The sequence below is a fragment of the Protopterus annectens genome, chromosome 13.part0 (assembly GCF_019279795.1).
Source record: "Protopterus annectens isolate FY-2018-M chromosome 13.part0, PAN1.0, whole genome shotgun sequence".
NCBI lineage: Eukaryota > Metazoa > Chordata > Ceratodontiformes > Protopteridae > Protopterus > Protopterus annectens.
In genome coordinates this window covers 20,976,486-20,998,031 of record NC_056747.1, presented here as the reverse complement: position 1 = coordinate 20,998,031, position 21,546 = coordinate 20,976,486, and the positions used below count along the sequence as shown (strand labels likewise).

At 39.5% G+C, this 21,546-nt stretch overlaps 1 protein-coding gene and 1 long non-coding RNA gene across 2 annotated transcripts in view; one reads left to right on the top strand and one right to left on the bottom strand.

The window, feature by feature from the left end:
* The window catches only part of LOC122817554 (DAP3-binding cell death enhancer 1-like), a 938,516-nt gene that overhangs the window by 875,636 nt on the left and 41,334 nt on the right, over positions 1-21,546 (top strand). The window lies entirely within an intron of this gene.
* LOC122817555 lies at positions 430-847 on the bottom strand. Its single transcript, XR_006367294.1, has 2 exons — positions 773-847; positions 430-471 (listed from the first exon to the last, which is right to left on the bottom strand). It is a non-coding gene; the product is annotated as an uncharacterized LOC122817555 (long non-coding RNA).

The window sequence follows — 21,546 nt, the reverse complement described above, 5'->3', positions numbered from 1 at the left end:
TTTCTGTCCTGTGTTTTAAATCAGATATACCTGTTGCTCAGGCTGCTGCAGAGAGCTTGACCTGCTGCCAGGTGTGATATTGAGAAAAGATAAGTGTTTATTCTCATTGTTTGTCCGCATTTTAGTTTGTTGCTCAGGCGGTTGCAGAGAGATTGACCTACTGCCAGCTGTGATATTGAGAAAAGATAAGTGTTTATTCTCATTTTTTGTCTACATTTTGATTTAATATCTCTGTAATCTGTACAACTGTACTTATTCTTCTTATTGTGTGTTATAGATGTATATCTTAGTGTTGACCTCTTTTGTAATGAAATCCTTTGTCTGGAGGCCTAGTCTCTTTTCTTAGTGGCAGTAAGTTTCCAGAACTGGTTTCATCCAGCCAAAGTATTCCTGCATCTGGTATTGTTTGGTTTCTGTCTTGTGTTTTAAATCACATATACCTGTTGCTCAGGCTGCTGCAGAGAGATTGACCTACTGCCATCTGTGATATTGAGAAAAGAGAAGTGTTTATTCTCATTTTCAGCTGCATTTTGATTTAATATCTCTGTAGTCTGTACAACTGTACTTATTCTTCTTTTGTCTTATAGCTCTATATCTTAGTGTTGACCTCAGTTGTAGTGAGATCCTTTGTCTGGAGGCCTTGTCTGTTGTCTTAGTGGCAGTATGTTTTCAGAACTAGTTTCATCCGGCCAAAGTATTCCTGCATCTGTATAGTTTGGTTTCTGTCCTGTGTTTGAAATCAGGTATACCTGGCTGCTGCAGGGAGATTGACCTACTGCTAGCTGTGATATTGAGAAAAGATAAGTGTTTATTCTCATTTTTTGTCTGCATTTTGATTTAATATCTCTGTAATCTTTACAACTGTACTTATTCTTCTTCTTGTGTGTTATAGCTGTATATCTTAATGATGACCTCAGTTGTAGTAAAATCCTTTGTCTGGAGGCCTTATCTGTTTTCTTAGTGGCAGTAATTTTTCAGAACTGGTTTCATCTGGCCAAAGTATTCCTGCATCTGTATTGTTTGGTTTCTGTCTTGTGTTTTAAGTCAGATTTTCCTGTTGCTCAGGATGCTGCTGATAGATGATCTACTGCCAGCTGTGATACTGAGAAAAGATAAGTGTTTATTCTCATTTTTTCTCTGCATTTTGATTGACTACCTCTGTAATCTGTACAACTGTACTTATTCTTCTCCTTGTGTGTTATAGCTGTATATCTTAGTGTTGACCTCAGTTGTAGTGAAATCCTTTGTCTGGAGGCCTTGTGTGTTTTCTTAGTGGCAGTAAGTTTTCAGAACTGGTTTTATACGGCCAAAGTATTCCTGCATCTGTGTTGTTTGGTTTCTGTCTTGTGTTTTAAATCAGATATACCTGTTGCTCAGGCTGCTGCAAAGAGATTGTCCTCCTGTAAGCTGTGATATTGACAAAAAATAAGTGTTTATTCTCATTTTTTGTTTGCATTTTGATTTAATATCTCTGTAGTCTGTACAACTGTACTTATTCTTCTTCTTGTGTGTTATAGCTGTATATCTTAGTGCTGACCTCAGTTGTAGTGAAATACTTTCTCTGGAGGCCTTGTCTGTTTTGTTAGTGGCAGTTAATTTTCAGAACTTGTTTCATCCGGCCAAAGTATTCCTGCATCTGTAGTGTTTGGTTTCTGTCCTGTGTTTTAAATCAGGTATACCTGCTGCTCAGGCTGCTGCAGGGAGCTTGACCTACTGCCAGCTGTGATATTGAGAAAAGATAAGTGTTTATTCTCATTTTTTGTCTGCATTTTGATTTAATATCTGTGTAATCTTTACAGTGGTACTTATTCTTCTTCTTGTGTGTTATAGCTTTATATCTTAGTGTTGACCTCAGCTGTAGTGAAATCCTTTGTCTGGAGGCCTTGTCTGTTTTCTTACTGGCAGTAAGTTTTCAGAACTGGTTTCATCCGGCCAAAGTATTCCTGCATCTTTTTTTTTGGTTTCTGTCTTGTGTTTTAAATCAGATATACCTGTTGCTCAGGCTAATGCAGAGAGATTGACCTACTGCCAGCTGTGATACTGAGAAAAGATAAGTATTTATTCTCATTTTTGTCTGCATTTTGATTGACTATCTCTGCAATCTGTACTACTTTACTTATTCTTTTTCTTGTTTGTTATAACTGTATATCTTAGTGTTGACCTCAGTTGCTCTGAAATCTTTTGTCTGGAGGTCTTTTTTCTTTTCTTAGTGGCAGTAAGTTTTCAGAACTAGTTTCATCCGGTCAAAGTATACCTGCATCTCTATTGTTTGGTTTCTGACCTGTGTTTTAAATGAGATATACCTGTTGCTCAGGCGGTTGCAGAGAGATTGACCTACTGCCAGCTGTGATATTGAGAAAAGAGAAGTGTTTATTCTCATTTTCAGCTGCATTTTGATTTAATATCACTGTAGTCTGTACAACTGTACTTATTCTTCTTCTTTTGTCTTATAGCTCTATATCTTGTTGTTGACCTCAGTTGTAGTGAAATCCTTTGTCTGGAGGCCTTGTCTGTTTTCTTAGTGGCAGTATGTTTTTAGAACTAGTTTCATCCGGCCAAAGTATTTCTGCATCTGTATTGTTTGGTTTCTGTCCTGTGTTTGAAATCAGGTATACCTGGCTGCTGCAGGGAGATTGACCTACTGCCAGCTGTGATATTGAGAAAAGATAAGTGTTTATTCTCATTTTTGTCTGCATTTTGATTTAATATCTCTGTAATCTTTACAACTGTACTTATTCTTCTTCTTATGTGTTATAGCTGTATATCTTAGTCTTGACCTCAGTTGTAGTGAAATCCTTTGTCTGGAGGCCTTATCTGTTTTCTTAGTGGCAGTAATTTTTCAGAACTGGTTTCATCCGGCCAAAGTATTCCTGCATCTGTATTATTTGGTTTCTGCCTTGTGTTTTAAATCAGGTATACCTGCTGCACAGGCTGCTGCAGGGAGATTGACCTACTTCCAACTGTGATATTGAGAAAAGATAAGTGTTTATTCTCATTTTTGTCTGCATTTTGATTTAATATCTCTGTAATCTTTACAACTGTACTTATTCTTCTTCTTGTGTGTTATAGCTGTATATCTTAGTGATGACCTCAGTTGTAGTGAAATCCTTTATCTGGAGGCCTTATCTGTTTTCTTAGTGGCAGTAATTTTTCAGAACTGGTTTCATCTGGCCAAAGTATTCTTGCATCTGTATTGTTTGGTTTCTGTCTTGTGTTTTAAGTCAGATTTTCCTGTTGCTCAGGATGCTGCCGATAGATGATCTACTGCCAGCTGTGATATTGAGAAAAGATAAGTGTTTATTCTCATTTTTTCTCTGCATTTTGATTGACTACCTCTGTAATCTCTACAACTGTACTTATTCTTCTCCTTGTGTGTTATAGCTGTATATCTTAGTGTTGACCTCAGTTGTAGTGAAATCCTTTGTCTGGAGGCCTTGTCTGTTTTCTTAGTGGCAGTAAGTTTTCAGTAGTGGTTTAATCCGGCGAAAGTATTCTGGCATCTGTATTGTTTGGTTTCTGTCCTGTGTTTTAAATCAGATATACCTGTTGCTCAGGCTGCTGCAGAGAAATTGACCTACTGCCAGCTGTGATATTGAGAAAAGATAAATGTTTATTCTCATTTTTTGTCTGCATTTTGATTTAATATCTCTGTAATCTGTACAACTGCACTTATTCTTCTTCTTGTGTGTTATACCTGTATATCTTAGTCATCATCATCTGTTTTCGGCTGTTCCCGTTAGGGTTCGCCACAGCAGATCACCTGTTTCTATTTCTTCCTGTCCCCTGCATCTTGCTCTGTCACACCAACCACCTGCATGTCCTCTCTCACCACATCCATAAACCTTATCTTAGGCCTTCCTCTTTTCCTGTTACCTGGTAGCTTCACCCTTAGCATCTTTTTGCCAAAATACTCCGCATCCCTTCTCAGCACATGTCCAAACCAACATAATCTTGCCTCTCTGGCTAAACCTTCCAACCTGGGCTGACCCTCTAATATACTTATTCCTAATCCTGTCCACCCTCGTCACACACAGTGCAAATCTTAACATCTTTCAATCTGCCACATCCAGCGCAAACTCCTGCCTTTTTGTCAATGCCACTGTCTCCAACCCATATAACATAGCTGGCCTCACTACCCTCTTGTAGACCTTCCCTTTCACTCTTATAGGTACTCGTCTGTCACAAATCACTCCTGACACTCTTCTCCACCCACTCCATCCTGCCTGTACTCTCTTCTTCACCTGTCTTCCACACTCACCGTTACTCTGAACTATTTACCCCAAGTATTTAAACTCATCCACCTTTGCCACCTCTACTCCTTGCATCCTCACCATTCCTCTATCCTCCCTCTCATCCTCACCATTCCTCTATCTTCCCTCTCATTCACACACATATATTCTGTCTTAGTCCTGCTGACTTTCATTCCTTTTCTCTCTAGAGCATATCTCCATCTCTCCATGGTCTCCTCCACCTGTTCCCTGCTCTCACTACAGATCACAATGTCATCTGCAAACATCGTAGTCCATGAGGACTCCTGTCTGATCTCGTCTGTCAACCTGTCCATCACCATTGCAAATAAGAAAGGGCTCAGAGCTGATCCTTGATGTAACCCCACCTCCACCTTAAACGCATCTGTCACTCCCACCGCAGACCTCACCGCTGTCACACTACCCTCGTACATATCCTGTACCACTCTTACATACTTCTCTGACACTCCTGACTTCCTCATAAAATACCACAACTCCTGTCTAGGCACCCTGTCATATGCTTTCTCCAAGTCTACAAAAACACAATGCAACTACTTCTGACATTCTCTGTACTTCTCCATCAACACTCTCAGAGCAAACATCACATCTGTAGTGCTCTTTCCCGTAATGAAATCCTCTGTCTGGAGGCCTTGTCTTTTTTCTTAGTGGTAGTAAGTTTTCAGAACTGGTTTCATCTGGCCAAAGTATTGCTGCATCTGTATTGTTTGGTTTCTGTCCTGTGTTTTAAATCAGATATACCTGTTCCTCAGGCTGCTGCAGAGTGATTGACCTACTGCCAGCTGTGATATTGAGAAAAGATAAGCGTTTATTCTCATTTTTTGTCTATATTTTAATTTAATATCTCTGTATTTTTTACAACTGTACTTATTCTTCCTCTTGTGTGTTATAGCTGTATATCTTAGTGTTGACCTCAGTTGTAGTGAAATCCTTTGTCTGTAGGCCTTGTGTGTTTTCTTAGTGGCAGTAAGTTTTCAGAACTGGTTTCATCCAGCCAAAGTATTCCTGCATCTGTGTTGTTTGGTTTCTGTCTTGTGTTTTAAATCAGATATACCTGTTGCTCAGACTGCTGCAAAGAGATTGACCTACTGCCAGCTGTGATATTGCGAAAAGATAAGTGTTTATTCTCATTTTTTGTTTGCATTTTGATTTAATATCTCTGTAGTCTGTACAACTGTACTTATTCTTCTTCTTGTGTGTTATAGCTGTATATCTTAGTGTTGACTTCAGTTGTAGTGAAATACTTTCTCTGGAGGCCTTGTCTGTTTTGTTAGTGGCAGTTAATTTTCAGAACTTGTTTCATCCGGCCAAAGTATTCCTGCATCTGTAGTGTTTGGTTTCTGTCCTGTGTTTTAAATCAGGTATACCTGCTGCTCTGGCTGCTGCAGGGAGGTTGGCCTACTGCCAGCTCTGATATTGAGAAAATTTAAGTGTTTATTCTAATTTTTTGTCTGCATTTTGATTTAATATCTGTGTAATCTTTACAGTGGTACTTATTCTTCTTCTTGTGTGTTTTAGCTTTATATCTTAGTGTTGACCTCAGTTGTAATGAAATCCTTTGTCTGGAGGCCTTATCTGTTTTCTTAGTGGCAGTAAGTTTTTAGAACTGGTTTCATCCGGCCAAAGTATTCCTGCATCTTTTTTTTTTTGGTTTCTGTCTTGTGTTTTGAATCAGATACACCTGTTGCTCAGGCTAATGCAGAGAGATTGACCTACTGCCAGCTGTGATATTGAGAAAAGATAAGTATTTATTCTCATTTTTGTCTGCATTTTGATTGACTATCTCTGCAATCTGTACAACTTTACTTATTCTTCTTCTTGTGTATTATAGCTGTATATCTTTGTTTTGACCTCAGTTGTAGTGAAATCCTTTGTCTGGAGGCCTTGTCTGTTTTCTTAGTGGCAGTAAGATTTCAGAACTGGGTTCATCCGACCAAAGTATTCCTGCATCTTTATTGTTTGTTTTCTGCCCTGTGTTTTAAATCAGATATACCTGTTGCTCACGCAGCTGCGGGGAGATTGACCTGCTGCCAGGTGTGATTTTGAGAAAAGAGAAGTGTTTATTCTCATTTTTTGTCCGCATTTTAGTTTAATATCTCTGTAATCTGTAAACTCTACTTATTCTTCTCCTTGTGTGTTATGGCTGTATATCTTAGTTATGGCTGTATATCTTAGTGTTGACCTCAGTTCTAGTGAAATCCTTTCTATGGAAGCCTTGCCTGTTTTCTTAGTGGCAGTTAAGTTTTCAGAACTGGTTTCATCCGGCCAAAGTATTCCTGCATCTGTATTGTTTTGTTTCTGTCCTGTGTTTTAAATCCGATATACCTGTTTCTCAGGCTGCTGCAGAAAGATGGACCTGCTGCCAGATGTAATATTGAGAAAAGATAAATTTTTATTCTCATTTTTTGTCTGCATTTTGATTTAATATCTCTGTAATCTGTACAACTGTACTTATTCTTTTTCTTGTGTGTTATAACTGTATATCTTAGTGTTGACCTCAGTTGCTCTGAAATCTTTTGTCTGGAGGCCATTTTTCTTTTCTTAGTGGCAGTAAGTTTTCAGAACTAGTTTACCTAGTATACCTAGTTTAGTCAAAGTATACCTGCATCTCTATTGTTTGGTTTCTGACCTGTGTTTTAAATGAGATATACCTGTTGCACAGGCTGCTGCAGAGAGATTGACCTACTGTGACCTGTGATATTAAGAAAAGATAAGTGTTTATTCTCATTTTTTGTCCTACGCATTTTGATTTAATATCTCTGTAATCTGTACATTGTACTTATTCTTCTTCTTGTGTGTGATAGCTGTATCTCTTAGTGTTGACCTCTTTTGTAATGAAATCCTTTGTCTGGAGGCCTTGTCTCTTTTCTTAGTGGCAGTAAGTTTTCAGAACTGGTTTCATCCCTCCAAAGTATTCCTGCATCTGTATTGTTTGGTTTCTGTCTTGTGTTTTAAATCACATATACCTGTTGCTCAGGCTGCTGCAGAGAGATCGACCTATTGCCAGCTGTGATATTGAGAAAAAATAAGTGTTTATTCTCATTTTTTGTCTGTATTTTGATTTAATATCTCAGTAATCTGTGCAACTGTACTTACTGTTCTTCTTGTATGGTATAGCTGTATATCTTAATGTTGACCTCAGTTGAAGTGAAATCCTTTGTCTGGAGGCCTTGTCTGATGTTCATCGTGTTTCACTGTTGCAGTCATTACAATAGGGTTATCCTGCTGGCAGGCTACCCGCAGTCGGCCCGAGTTCCAAAGTCTAGGTCCGGCGTCTGATGCTGTCGCCTCCTCCCTGACGTCAGTGCGCCAGGGGTATAAAAGATGCAGCCGACACCATTTTCTTCAGTCTTTCTTGCCACGCGGTGCCCGAAGCAAAAGCAGTTCGCAAGTGCCGGTCGGCCGACTCCTGAGATTTTCATATTCAAATTTCAGATCCGAAGTCTTCATTAAAGCTAAGTACCCCGTTGGGGAAACTTTTTTCTTGCTCCAGACCGATGTCAGAAAAAGTTAATAATTGTATTTCTTGTGGGAAGCAAATACCTCATAAGGATTTTCATTCTTACTGTATTCCTTGCCTAGACCCTGACCACGACGTTGCTAGTTGTCGGTTTTGTGCTAGATTTAACCAACGCACTATTAAGCGTCAGTACGATTTTGCATTTCATTACTTTGGCAGAAGATTCAATTATATAATGCCGTTGGAACAGCCGACTACCGGAGTTTATAAAAAGCGCAAAGAAAAAGAGAAGGACAGGCATCCGAGGTCCAAAACCGATGACGAGGCTTCCGCTGGGCCTGTTGCCTGTTCGCCGGTTCTCAGCGAGGTGCTTTCGCAGCCCCTGACGCCCACTACCTCAGAGCCACAGGCCACTTCCAACTCCCATGTGCAGCCGACTAGGCCACTGGAAACTCAAGGTGTAGGACACTCAGAAACTAATCCCTCAGATGGGTCCGGAGCCACTGAGCAGGCAACTGCTTCTGAGGGTGTTTTCAGGCCTACACAGTTATATGTAAAACCAACTTCAGCTTCAAAACCAAAGACTAAAGCAGCTCTAAAGATGAAGAAACAAGCACAGCATTCTCCTGGACAGGCCTCCATGCCTAAAAAACAGATGCTTAAAATGGCCGAAGACCTAATTACTTTGATCACGGGTTCCCATCCCCCTCCTGATAAGAGGCCTAGGCAAGAGATAGACTATGAATCTTCAAATCAGGTTTCCATTTCCTCTGATTCCTCTTCTGAACAGGAATATACTCTTCCTCCCTATGAGGATTCTGATGCTGAAGAATCTATCCCTTCAGCCTTTCCTCCTGAGGATTATTCTTTTGGGGAAACCCTGCATACTATGAGGGAGCATTTCCACTGGGAGAGCCAAGATTACTCTGAATCCAAGAAAAGGCTCAGAGACTTCCTTTTATTACCTCAGCACAGGCCCCTTGCTATTCCTCCTGTTTTAGACATTGTAGATGATGTATTTCCAGAGTCCGGTCTGTCCCCTGACTCTTTACCCCCAGCTCCTGTTAAGCCAGACAGATACTACAGGGTTCCTGATTCACATAAATTTCTTTATAAAAATCCTGCTTCTGACCCAGAAACTATCTCTCAGGGTCCCAAAGGGGTGAAGGCTTCCAGTGCAAAAAAACCCTATCCCCTCTGATAGGGATTCAAGGGCTCTGGACAGATGGGGAAAAAGATTTATACTTCTGCTACCTTGGCTGTAAGAGCTTTAAATTGTCAGTTTCATATGCTTAAATATCAGCAATATCTTATGTCGCAGCTTAAACAGAAAATGTTGACAAATTCAGAATGTGCAGAAAACAAAGAAATGCAGGATTTATTGCATGCAGCTGAACAAGTGGGAAAGCATACTTTGCAGTGTGGTTTTGATTCTCCAGAGGCCTCCTGCAGGGTCGCTGTTACATGTTCAGTCATTAGGAGGCATGCTTGATTAAAAGAACAGAATCTGCCCAATCATGTTAAAGCAAAACTATTAGATACTCCATTACAGCATGATACCTTGTTTGGTGTTAAAGCAGAAGAGGTGTTGAAGAAAATGGAGGACAAAGCTAAATCTATGCAAACAGTCAAGGATTTCTTACAGGTACAGCCTCCCAGATTTAGCAGGAACTGGCCTATAAAGAATTTGTCCTTTCCAGTGTCAGGCAGGCCACAAAGAGGCAGATACAGACGCCCCAGAGGCAGATCACAGCCCCACGGCTCATACAGGCCTAAACCATGGGGTGCTTCTACCTCCAAAAGCGAAGAGGAAAAATCACAGCCATACAGCAAACCGTCTCATTGACTTTCCCCTGCCAGCACCAAGGACTTATCTTCTGGCAGCTCCTTTGGGGGAAAACTAGCACTTTTTTCACAAAATTGGCACATTATCACCCAGGACAAATGGGTCTTGAATATCATATCACAAGGCTACAGGTTCCACTTTTACACCCTGTCAAGGCCAAACGGTATGCCAGACCTGCCACACAATCAATGGGCAGAGGCACAAAAACAAGTTTCATCCCTCATGGACCTCAGTTGTAGTGAAATCCTTTGTCTGGAGGCCTTGTCTGTTTTCTTAGTAGCAGTAAGTTTTCAGAACTGGTTTCATCCGGCCAAAGTATTCCTGCATCTGTATTGTTTGGTTTCTCCTGTGTTTTAAGTCAAATATATCTGTTGGTCAGGCTGAAGCAGAGAGATTGACCTACTGCCAGTTGTAATATTGAGAAAAGATAAGTGTTTATTTTCATTTTTTGTCTGCATTTTGATTTAATATCGCTGTAGTCTGTACAACTGTACTTATTCTTTTTCTTGTGTATTATAGCTTTATATCTTAGTGTTGACCTCAGTTGTTAATGAAATCCTTTGTCTGGAAGTCTTGCCTGTTGTCTTTGTGGCAGTAAGTTTAAAGAACTGGTTTCATCCGGCCAAAGTATTCCTGTATCTGTATTGTTTGGTTTCTGTCTTGTGTTTTAATACCTGTTGCTCAGGCTGCTGCAGAGTGATTGACCTACTGCACATGTGATATTGAGAAAAGATAAGTGTTTATTCTTATTTTTGTCTGTATTTTGATTTAATATCTCTGTAATCTGTACAACTCTACTTTTTCTTCTTCTTGTGTGTTATAGCTGTATATCTTAGTGTTGACCTCAGTTGTAGTGAAATCCTTTGTCTGGAGGCCTTGTCTGTTTTCTTAGTGGCAGTAGATTTTTAGAACTGGTTTCATCTGGCCAAATTATTCCTGCATACGTTCCATGGCCTTGCAGTCCAGGCTCGTCAGCCTAATAGGGCGATAGTTCCCAGGATCAGTGGTGGCTCCCCTGTTGTGGAGTGGGATAACTGTTGCTGTACGCCATTCAATGGGCTCAAAGCATGACGTGAGATTATGATTGAACATGGTGCTTAGGTGGGGAGCCATTTCATTCTGAAGTTTGTGTAAAACACAGCCTGGGATGTTGTCCGGTCCCATGGATGCTGTGTTTTTGGTTTTAGAGAGTGCAGGTGTTACCTGCATAGATGTGATTACAAGGACTCTGCATTCTTCCTGTGTAGATATGGGCCCATTAGGGGGTGAGAAGGGGGTAAAGTTAGCACATAACCTATCTGCCAGGATGTTGGCAATATCAGTTGGTTCTGTAATTTTCATGCAGTTGTGCTGTTACTCAGAGCAGATATGGGTGTTTCCATTGAGATTCTTGACATAGCTATAGAATGCTTTGTGGTGGCCTTTAGAATGAGTGGTGATTTTGTTTTCGTAGGTAGCTTTGGAGGATCTTATAAGGAATCTCAGCTTCTTACTGAGGCTGACCATGGAGCTCCTCCACTCATGGAATTTTGCTCTCTTTTGCAACAGTTTCTTCCTTCAGTTGTAGAGTTTGTTTATGGCAAAGGACCACCAGATTGGCTTCCTTTTTTTGGAGGATAGCGTCTTGGTTCTGTTTGGGATAGCACAATCCATGCACTCATGTAACTGCTTATAGAGTGCATTTGTATAGGATTCAGGAGTCGTAACTGTATTATCCATCTGCATGGGTGTCATGAAGTTTGCTACTTCTGTCTTAAGAAGCATGAAGTTGGCTTTGGAGAAATTTTTTACCATGGTTTCCTTAATGGTGGGTGGGAGCGGGATGCGGATATCTAGGATGATTAGCTTATAGTCGGATCTGACAAAAGAGGAGTTGACTACAGGTGTGGAACACCGGTCACTCATGTTGGTAATGACTATGTCTAGGATATTGTTGCCCCTGGTGGGGGTTTGGATAAGTTGATCCAGGGCATTGGAATTTATGAATTCCAGAAAGCATTGAGCGAAGGAGTTAGTACTTGAGTAGTTTTCCCAGTTAATGGTGGGGTAGTTGAAATCGCTGTTTGGTTGAACCCTAATATTTTCCAGTATATCAAGAAAAGAGGAGTGGGAATCCTTAGGCGTGGTGGAGGGTCTGTAGCAAGCTACAATTTGGATTGCAGTTTTGCCCAGAGTTAGTTGCACTTGGATGACCTCGAATGCATTATGCTGCGCAGCTAGCCTGGAGGTGTGGATATCCTTAATGAATATGGACACACCTCCTCCTTTGGTGTTCTGTTCCAGGTTAGATGGCTGAAAAGTGTGATACGAGTTATAGCCTGGTAATGCAGGGGTGCTCTCTAGAGCCTTGAACCAGGTCTCAGTCACTGCAAAGATATTGATGTTCTCCATTTTAAGGAGTGCCTCGAGTGAGTGCATTTTGATATTTAGACTTCTAGCATTGAGTAGTATTACCCTCAGTTTTTGCTTGCCTGTTCCTGTTATGGTGGTGAATTTGTCATTTGAATCTTGCCTAAAAAAGGCACTATAGGTGTGGCAAGAGCTTTAACCAGTATCCAGAATCCCAGGGGCGACAGTTGCAGGCCATCTGTGACAAAGCATCGTGGTCTGTCGACCATGTCTTCCCAGGCAGACAGATGCTGGATCCCCTTAGAATGACACCAGAAGCTTAGCCAATTGTTGAAGGCAATCATTTTGTCCTTGTTCTGCAGTATCATTCTGGCCGATGGCTGGATGCTACCCAGGGCTAGGATCATACCTGCCTGGGCTACAAGAGTGGAGAGCTCTTCCAGGTCTCTTTTCATGTAGTCCGGGGAGGTATGTCTCAGGTCGTTCACACCAACATGGACAGAGTTATATTTGTACTTGTTGTGGATTGACCTGAGTGTGTGGGTTATGTGGCGGATCCTGGCATCTGACAGACAGCTGACAATAACCTTCTCCTTGTTTAGCTTGGTGAGTGGGACATCAGTGTGCCTGACTATAGAGTCACCTATGACTAGTGTGTTGGGTTCTTTGGTTTGCCTTATGGACTGTGGTTTATTGGCACACTGAGTCTGTGGGCTGTGTGTCATTTGGGTTGTGTTGGGGGTGGAGATTGCTTGCGTTTCTGCTTTGGAGGTCTCTGTTACTTGAACAGGTTATTATTGAGAGCCTCTGCGAATGTTTTTGTGTTTCTGTGTGTGGATTTTGGTGGTGTAGGTTTAGTGGGACTATGTGATGAGTGTGGTGTGGTGCAAGTGTTTGCCTTCTCCTATTGACTGTTAAGTTCAGTCTTGGTTGGAGAGAGCTTTACCTCCAGTTTGGCTAGACAAGTGCATCACTCACAGGTGGTAGAAGGAGAGGTTTATTTGTGTACATGAGGCAATTGCTACATTGCTTCAAGATGCCCAGATTCATCAGATAGACAGGAGAGAACACTGGGATCTTGCCCTTGGACATGCCTGAATAAAAAAACTACTTTCCTCTAGACAAGTGAGCATAAGAGCTGATTTTCTCTAAGCAAGTGCAGAAAGTAAGTACAAAAAACGTTTTCCTCTAGGTAAATAGGAAGGTTGAGTGTTGTAGTTATTTGTAGCTTATTTAGTGCTAACAACAAGTTCTGAACAAGTGCTTAGCATGAATAAGCAAATTCAAGTGCTAAAACTAAGAATCTGTACCTGGATCTTGTGATAGATAGGCTATCTAGTGCTTACCACTCCCACTGATAAGCTAGAAGGCTTCCCTCCAATACAGAAAGGCTTGGGGGGCTCAGAAGCTTACAAGCAGTCCTAGCTACAGCAAATCTGTATCTGGACTAGACTAGTTACAGGAAAGGTGGGAAATGAGTGCAAACGCGGGCTTTTAAACCAGAAGGTTGAAATAGATGGAAAAACTGCCCAGACGGCCGATAAACTACAATTTCTGGGCCTGAAACCACTCTTGTGGTAGATAGGCTACCTAGTGCTTACCACTCCCACTGATGAGCTAGAAGGCTTCCCTCCAACACAGAAAAGCTTTGGGGGTTCAGAAGCTTACAAACAGTCCTGGATACAGCAAATCTGTATCTGGACTAGACTAGTTACAGGAAAGGCAGGAAACAAGCTTAGAAAAAAAAATTTTTTTGGAAAGGAGAAAGGAGAAACAGAAGATAATTTAAAATTAAGGACCTAAGTGGCTTTCCCTTCACAAATATTCTCTCTGTATTAGGTAGAATGAGCTAGTGACACTAGACTGGAATAGACCTGGGATAGAACTGAACAGGTGGGACTGGTAGGAGTGTCTGAAGTCAAAATATTATCTCACTGTACTCATTGAGTGAGCAAATGAGACAGACCCAGGAGGAGTGTTCAAACACAAATTTACAGGAGGGACAGGCAATTCCAAAGCCACCAAGATTAATACCACAACAAGAACAGGGAGGACGGGCAGGAATCTAACTGCAGAGACAGAGAGAGACCACAGTATTCTATGAAAGAATTAAATAGAAACATAAATAACTACAGAGAGAGACAGACCACAATATTCAATGAAACAATTAAATACACAGAAAAATAAAATGCAGTACAATCATTAACACTGCAAGTTTGTAATTAACTCAGTTAGTAATGCAGTAGATTGTAGATATGTAGCAGAAGCCAAACAACTCAGATATTGAGCAGTAATAAATTCAAAGATATGTGACTAACTTATAAATACAGAGAAATCCTCTAGGCTAAGAATTTAACACTGAGTATCAATCAAGTGAAACACAATAGCCCCCCACTAACTGCAGAGACAGAGAGAGACCACAGTGTTCTATGAAACAATTAAATAGAAAAATAAATAACTACAGAGAGACACAGACCACAATATTCAATTAAACAGTTAAATACACAGAAGCATGGAGACATTCCAGGGGATGTTGCTGGGTGTGCCCAGGGAAAGATACCTCTTGATGAAGCAGATATTCATTCCCCAAGTCTGTCAATGAAGATATCTGTAAAGAAATGTAAAAAGTTGTTTAATTTATTTTTCACAGATGGATGAATGTTCTTGCAGTTAAATCTTAATAGTTTTACAGAAAGCTCTGCCCTTGTTATAAAGGCTTCTTGAGGGTAAAGAATCAGAATAGCCAAGTGTGGAGGGGTGTATTTTATTAGTGGAGGTAAAATACACCTAATTTTAGTATAACCAAGTGTCCACCAATGGGGAGGGGTCTTCTTATAGCATGTGTGTTATACAATATCAGTTAACCATATTCATGGTAAATCTAACAACAACTAAGCCTTTTTTGAGCAGGATAATTCTTGTGTCCCTTTTTAGACAGAACCATGTGTAACTAATTTAAAATGCCCCAGTTGCCGTACTCTTCTGGACAGGAGGGGGTTTTAAGGTAATTACGATGGGCTGCAGGTCATATTTGTTTGTATCCCAGTCTTAATTTTTGTTTTGTTTGTCCTGGAGTCCAGGTCCCAGAACTACAAGTTGGATGTGATAAGATGCCTTCAATGAGTGAATCTTTGGTATTGTTCTTGCACCATTACAAATCTCCTAGAACCTTTTTCTCTTCTCAAAAACAAAATAAAACAAATAATCCCTGCCTTGTCAAGCCAAACAGGGAAACTAAAAGAGATGGCAGGAGGAGAACACTAGGCAACAAGGATCTTTCCTAAAAAACTTCAGAATAACTATTCCAGCATTCATCCCCCTCCCCATACCTTCCATTCCTGCCTTTGTGTCCCAAAACCTGTCCCAGCAACTAACTCTGTATATTCTTATTTGGCAAGAGATTGTAAGAGACTCATGGGTTGACACTGGCTACGTACATGTTTTTTCAGAGGAGTTCCTCCTCACCCTCTGAACCAAATAGAATTTTTCACTCTGGTTCTTCAGTACTTACACAATAAAGTAATAGAACCAGTGCCATTAAATCAAAGGAGCAAAGGCTTCTATGTCAGAATATTTCTGGTACCAAAGAAAGAGTCTTCATGGAGACCTGTTCTAGGTCTATCCTTCCTAAATCTATATGGGAAAGTTCTGGAATTCAAGATGTCGACCCTTCAGAGTCTATTACCTCTCATTCCCTAGGGAAGTTTTATGGAAACTCTAAACATAAAAGATGCATACTATCATATTCCCATAGCCAAAGGCTTCGGAAAATTTCTCAGATTTGCCATGTATGATCACATTATGAGTTTCTCTCCTGCTCCAGTGGTGTTTACTGTGTAAGTCATTCAGATGATTAATTATCTTTGCAGAGACTTTTGCCAGATGTCAGGAGTCGTTAACATGGATTTCATGTCATAAACATCCAGAGATCCTCCTTGACTGTATCACGCAGAACTGTCTTTCTTGTATGTCTTATAGACACTCTACAAAAAAGGCATTTTGATGTAGGAGGAGGTGGATTTTTAACTGAAAACTTTCCTGAGCTTCTCAAGTCACTGTCAGACTTCAGCCAGAGAGTATCCAAGATTTGTATTGATTGTGATTCTCATGATTCCTCTGTCCATGTTACATGTGAGAAAGATTCAGTGATTTCTAAAAAACCCCACAGACCTGATATTTGCATCATCTGGAATTTTAGATTCCAGTCTTGGACTTTATAAAAATGGAACTGCACTGGTGGAGACTACAAATATAAGCAAATGCAGGCCTCCCCTTTTAACTCGTTAACCACGAGTCCCATCTTACAGTGCCTCTGTGCTTACATCCGAGCTCGCTGTGAGACAGTAGTAAATGTATACAGTTACATCCGAGTCCCTTCCATAAGCGCATCTAACTTTACAGATGTATTGTAGCTCCACTGTTAAAAAATAAGTTGAAAAAGTACCTGAACTTTTTCAGGTACTTCTCACTTGGAATAAAGTCTCTTTTGTTTTTATTTGCCGTGGTCTGTTGCCTCCTGTATTTTGTTTTCCTACTTTCTCAACTTACTTTTAAGTGTGGTGCTACCTTATGTTTATATTTCACTTCTCTGAGAAAATCGGCTGTAATGTCAAGTAACCGCAGTCAGACAAATCTCCACTCACTGCAAGAAGCAAGTGTTAGAAGCCAGTTGGATTAAACCGCCATCTGCATAACATCTCCACCCCCCCAGTCTAATTTTTCTTTAATCTGTCCAAATAAATACAGGCTTCAGCAGTAGCAATCCCCTTTCGTTTTTTGCTAGTTTTTGACTTTACGTAGTTGCTACTGGATCCTGCAGTTTATTTGGACAGAACATCTATTTCTGTGTACTGGTTTGCGAGCTTGGAATACTGGATCTACTTACATGAGCTGACAAGAGAAAATCAAGCACAGTAGAGCCATAACAGAGTCTGTTTCCAGAGAGTAGAGGTGAGTTGTGTACAAGTAGTGCTAGCTCGTGATATTTAGTAAGTGCCACTGTGCAAAGTCTGTATTTCTCCTATGTTTGAGCCTTCCCCCCCCCCACCCCCCCACCCCCATTATTTCCAATGATTTTCAAGGTATATTATTACAAAGACATACGTCTTGAGCATTTCTCCCAGGGCCTCCACTGAAAATTGGCTTTGTTCCAAGTCTGACTTTCCCGGTTAACAAATGTTAAATAAATAAATTGTCATGAAAGTTTGAGAGATATGCTTGCTCGGTAATTTCTAATGAAGTGTGTGGGTGTGGGTGTGTGGGTGTGGGTGTGTGTGTGTTACAGATTGATTACGGGTCGCAAAAGCTGGAGCCCTCTCAAGTGCCAAGTATCAAACCATTACTTTACAATCCTAGCTGTCAACTTTTCAAGCCCTCAAGTATTTGTGCTCCGTTTTTCATACCATTTAATTTTACTGGCAAAAAAATGTGAAATCATGCCTGCCATTACAGTTGGGGACTCCATCCTTCGGATAGTTAATCGTACTGCAAACACTAAGTCTGTACTTGCAGAAATTTTTTTGTCCTTTGTGCAGAATTCTTGTCAGTTATGTCAGACCCTAATGCTTGAGATAGTGACAAAGCTGGAGATTGTACCATAGCCTTGGAAATAGGCAATGTTCATTGGATGAAATTTACACATGCTACCCTTTTTCACCTGCCTTCGTTTTTTATTTTTTTAATAAGTATATTATGCTTATGCGTTGCTACAGGCGTAGAGTCCTTCTGCTGCTGGATATCGTGTGATTTGATAGTTATGAGTTTATCAGTTTGCTGTTCTGATTACATTGCATTTCCCTAGTGTGCGGTTCCTTGTAAACTTCATACAGTCAGGCGTATGTGAATATCTACTTGCAACTATTACAGTATCTGGTGCTGGACTGATAAATGTCATTAAAAGCACTTTTGTTTGTTGCACCGACTGCACTTTTTCCATTTTTATTCATTGCTTTCTGTTTAATTTCTAGCCTGATTTGCTGTGCACCTTTTCATGGTTATGCCTTTCCCATGGCCCTGTCCATGTAACTGCACTTTCTCATAGTCCATAGTCCATCGGGAGAGGTGGGCTTTTACTAACGCACTAATCTACTATTTTATCCTCCATTGAAAAATAGATGTAGTGAATACAGTTGTATTATATGTACGTTATTATAATAACATGCACATTCTGATGTCATACATTTCACATGGTTATCCTCTTTTCAGCTTGATTTGTAGAAGCTGATTGTACATATGTTATTACTTTTATAGCCATACCGTAGAAGCTGATTGTACATATGTTATTACTTTTATAGCCATACCGTAGAAGCTGATTGTACATATGTTATTACTTTTATAGCCATACCGTAGAAGCTGATTGTACATATGTTATTACTTTTATAGCCATACCGTAGAAGCTGATTGTACATATGTTATTACTTTTATAGCCATACCGTAGAAGCTGATTGTACATATGTTATTACTTTTATAGCCATACCGTAGAAGCTGATTGTACATATGTTATTACTTTTATAGCCATGCCGTAGAAGCTGATTGTACATATGTTATTACTTTTATAGCCATGCCGTAGAAGCTGATTGTACATATGTTATTACTTTTATAGCCATGCCGTAGAAGCTGATTGTACATATGTTATTACTTTTATAGCCGTGCCGTAGAAGCTGATTGTACATATGTTATTACTTTTATAGCCATGCCATAGAAGCTGATTGTACATATGTTATTACTTTTATAGCCATGCCGTAGAAGCTGATTGTACATATGTTATTACTTTTATAGCCATGCAGTAGAAGCTGATTGTACATGTTATTACTTTTATAGCCATGCCGTAGAAGCTGATTGTACATATGTTATTACTTTTATAGCCATGCCGTAGAAGCTGATTGTACATATGTTATTACTTTTATAGCCATGCATTAGAAGCTGATTGTACATGTTATTACTTTTATAGCCATGCCGTAGAAGCTGATTGTACATATGTTATTACTTTTATAGCCATGCCGTAGAAGCTGATTGTACATATGTTATTACTTTTATAGCCATGCCGTAGAAGCTGATTGTACATATGTTATTACTTTTATAGCCATACCGTAGAAGCTGATTGTACATATGTTATTACTTTTATAGCCATACCGTAGAAGCTGATTGTACATATGTTATTACTTTTATAGCCATACCGTAGAAGCTGATTGTACATATGTTATTACTTTTATAGCCATACCGTAGAAGCTGATTGTACATATGTTATTACTTTTATAGCCATACCGTAGAAGCTGATTGTACATATGTTATTACTTTTATAGCCATACCGTAGAAGCTGATTGTACATATGTTATTACTTTTATAGCCATACCGTAGAAGCTGATTGTACATATGTTATTACTTTTATAGCCATACCGTAGAAGCTGATTGTACATATGTTATTACTTTTATAGCCATACTGTAGAAGCTGATTGTACATATGCTATTACTTTTATAGCCATACCGTAGAAGCTGATTGTACATATGCTATTACTTTTATAGCCATACCGTAGAAGCTGATTGTACATATGCTATTACTTTTATAGCCATACCGTAGAAGCTGATTGTACATATGCTATTACTTTTATAGCCATACCGTAGAAGCTGATTGTACATATGCTATTACTTTTATAGCCATACCGTAGAAGCTGATTGTACATATGCTATTACTTTTATAGCCATACCGTAGAAGCTGATTGTACATATGCTATTACTTTTATAGCCATACCGTAGAAGCGGATTGTGCATATGTTATTACTTTTATTGCCATACCGTAGAAGCTGATTGTACATATGTTATAACTTTTATAGCCATACCGTAGAAGCTGATTGTACATATGTTATTACTTTTATAGCCATACCGTAGAAGCTGATTGTACATATGTTATTACTTTTATAGCCATACCGTAGAAGCTGATTGTACATATGTTATTACTTTTATAGCCATACCGTGAAGCTGAATGTACATATGTTATTACTTTTATAGCCATACCGTAGAAGCTGATTGTACATATGTTATTACTTTTATAGCCATACCGTAGAAGCTGATTGTACATATGTTATTACTTTTATAGCCATACCGTTGAAGCTGATTGTACATATGTTATTACTTTTATAGCCATACCGTAGAAGCTGATTGTACATATGTTATTACTTTTATAGCCATGCCGTAGAAGCTGATTGTACATATGTTATTACTTTTATAGCCATGCCGTAGAAGCTGATTGTACATATGCTATTACTTTTATAGCCATACCGTAGAAGCTGATTGTACATATGCTATTACTTTTATAGCCATACCGTAGAAGCTGATTGTACATATGCTATTACTTTTATAGCCATACCGTAGAAGCTGATTGTACATATGCTATTACTTTTATAGCCATACCGTAGAAGCTGATTGTACATATGCTATTACTTTTATAGCCATACCGTAGAAGCGGATTGTACATATGTTATTACTTTTATTGCCATACCGTAGAAGCTGATTGTACATATGTTATTACTTTTATTGCCATACCATAATATAGCGTTTCAAGTTATCTGTGACCTTCATTATTTTCACTTGCGCTCGCTTATATCACCATGTTTACACTATCAATGTAGTTTCAATTTTATTTTCCTTTAGTGACTTTATTTGCTGATGCTGCCTTTCAAACTGCATTTTTTACTTTTCTGCCTTTTGCTGTTCCAAAAATTAGCTGTGCAATCTGATTCTTGTTGTGCTGCACTAATCTAATTTGCAATCATTTATGAGAAGTAAATATTGTGGGAAGAAATAGCCAGAGAATTGTTATGGCTAGTAGCAACCTATGAACCTATGAAAACAGAAGGACAGAGAAAAGAATGATGTTCTGTAATCCTATCTCGCCTTCATTCTTCCATATGGGTTCAGAGCCCATCCTCGGCTCCGACTCGGCCTATTACAAAGCTCAAAGTCTCTTAGTTGGCTCGTGGCTAGGTAGGTATCCCATAGTGCACTAGTACAATCCCCAGATCTCATTTGCCGCATCTATGAGTTCAGAAGTGCTTCTTGCTTGGCCATGGCTAAGTTCAAAACTTTTTTCATTATTATTCACTTTTACTGGTACTTTAGCTAGTTATATTTAATATTAGTGTTAGTTATCCTATGGATAGTGTTTAGAAGTGTTTTTGCTATTTACTTACTTAGATTTTTGAGAACTTGTTGGCCATTTGGCCCTTGTTGTTCTCTGTGTGGTATCCTGTGTGCTAGTTTCTAATACAAATAATATTACTTAGGTCCACGTTTGCGTTAGGACTTTGATTTTCACTTTTTCATACCTTTATATTGTGTGCAGTGTTTTTGTACTAGTTTTGACCAGTTTATATCTCTGTAGGTCCGTGTTCATATTAGGGCCTTGTTTTCTCAATATTATAAATTAGAAGATTGTGTGCAGTGTTTTTATACTAGTTTTGACACAGTTTATATCTATGTAGGTCCGTGTTCGTATTAGGACCTTGTTTTCTCCATTTTATAGATTAGAAGATGGTGTGCAGTGTTGTTTGTCTCCTACTTTGCCTGCTGCTTAAGTTTCTGGTTTTCTCCGGCTTAGCTTCCTTTCCAGCTAGGTCCGTTTAAGTTAGATG